The following is a 2,039-nucleotide window of genomic DNA, read 5'->3' as shown; positions in this document are numbered from 1 at the left end:
AGAAGGGGGTACTCAATGCCACTCCTAAGGTGTGTCTCAAAGGAAAAGGCCAAAGAATTAATGCGAGAGGTCTATGAAGGTTTCTGCGGGGATCACACTGGGGGGCAGAGATTATCGAAAAAGATCCTAAGGCAAGGGTACTTCTGGACAACAATGAATGAAGACTCGTTGGACTTTGTTTGAAAATGCGACAAGTGCCAGAGATTCTCCAAGATTCTGCAAGCAGCCCCTAATGAGCTAAAGCAGATGCAAAGTCCGTGGCCATTCACAGTATGGGGAATAGACTTAATCGGGTCTTTGCCCACAAGAAAGGGCGGCGTCAAATACGCCGTGGTGGCTATTGATTACTTCACGAAGTGGGCCGAAGCTGAGCCACTTGCAACCATAACGACCAAGAGAGTGCTGGATTTTGTGGTCAAGAGCATAGTGTGTAGCTATGGATTGCCAAGAAAAATTATCTCAGACAATGGTACGCAGTTCGATAATGATCTATTCACCGATTTTTATGAACGGCATGGAATTATCAAAAGCTTTTCTTCAGTAGCTCATCCACAAGCAAACGGTCCAGTTGAGGTTGTCAATAAGACACTTAAAGATACTCTGAAGAAAAGGCTTGAAGAAGCAAAAGGGACATGGCCAGAGTAGTTGCCTGAAGTCCTCTGCTCATATAGAACGTCGCATCGAATATCAATAGGTCATACTACATTTTCCTTGGCTTATGGATATGAGGCTATGTTGCTTGTTGAATTAGATCTGCCATCACATCTACGGATGGCATACGATCAAGACACTAATAGCCAATTATTGATGGAATCTTTGGATTTGGTCGGTGAAAGGTGCGACCAAGCCCAACTCCGAGTAGCAGCTTACCAGCAAAAAGTTTCCCGGTATTTCAACTCTAAAGTACGTGAAAGAAATTTAATGTGGGAGACCTGGTACTCGGACCAAGCTGCTGGAGTACTCAGACCTAACTAGGAAGGACCGTACCAAATCGAAGAAATCCTCCATCCAGGCACTTATAAACTTGCTCGCTTAAATGGAGATCTCACTCCTCAATATTGGAATGGAGAACACCTGCGCAAGTACTATCAATAAACAGTTCTTTTCAAAGATTTGGCTTGTATTAAGTTTACTTTTTACAAGTTTATGAACAAGGGTTAGTCAATCATGTGGCCGATCGCTTATAAGTGTAAGATCATACCTTGATCACTCGTACATACACAATTATCCATTTATTACTAGAAATAAAATGGATTGTGCGTAGCCAGTCAATCTTTCCAATTATTGTATTTATTACAAGTATTTGCTCATTACGTGTGTTGTTTTGCTATATAATCATTTTAAATCTCTATTACGAGCAGTGATGTTCGAACAGGTCTTGGTCAAGGAAAGTGACCGAGGACCTGAAGCCCCTCAGTCACTTGGGGGGCATATAAGGTATCTAGTAAGCAAAGCATATCAATAGGTATATGTAAACACACGAGCAAAATAAGTGAAAGCATGCTACGGTACTTAGAGTATTTTTCAAAATTTTGTTTAAATTTTGTTAAATCAAACCTTAGTGCTATGCTAAGTTCTGTCATGCAAACATATGTTATAATAAAAATGCTATAATATCAAAAGAGAAATTATTTACACCGCGAGCAGTTACTGCTCGGATGTAATTGTCTGTTAAAAGGAAAAGCTGCCCGTGCAACCATAAAAATATAAATTGTATCGACATCATAAACCGTAGTTTGTGTGTCTTAAACTACAAGTTAAAATTAAAAGAAAAGTAGATAAAATTATGAAGCAGCCAGAGGATTCTACTGAGGCTCTTGAGGTTGCTAGTCGACTGTGGCCCCAACATCTTCGTTGACACCCTTAATGCCTGTTGCCAGGGATATCTAGGGCGATCCTTGAGCCTTCTCTTCTTCTTCCAGGCGGGCAGCACACCTCGCCAACTCAGCCTCCCTTATTGGGTCAGGTAGATAAGTAAAGTCAGCCTTGGGAATGCTTTTACAAAACATGTAAAAGCACTAGAATGCTGCTCCTTCAAA

This window comes from Humulus lupulus, chromosome X (genome assembly GCF_963169125.1).
Source record: "Humulus lupulus chromosome X, drHumLupu1.1, whole genome shotgun sequence".
NCBI lineage: Eukaryota > Viridiplantae > Streptophyta > Magnoliopsida > Rosales > Cannabaceae > Humulus > Humulus lupulus.
Note: the sequence above shows the minus strand (reverse complement) of the source record.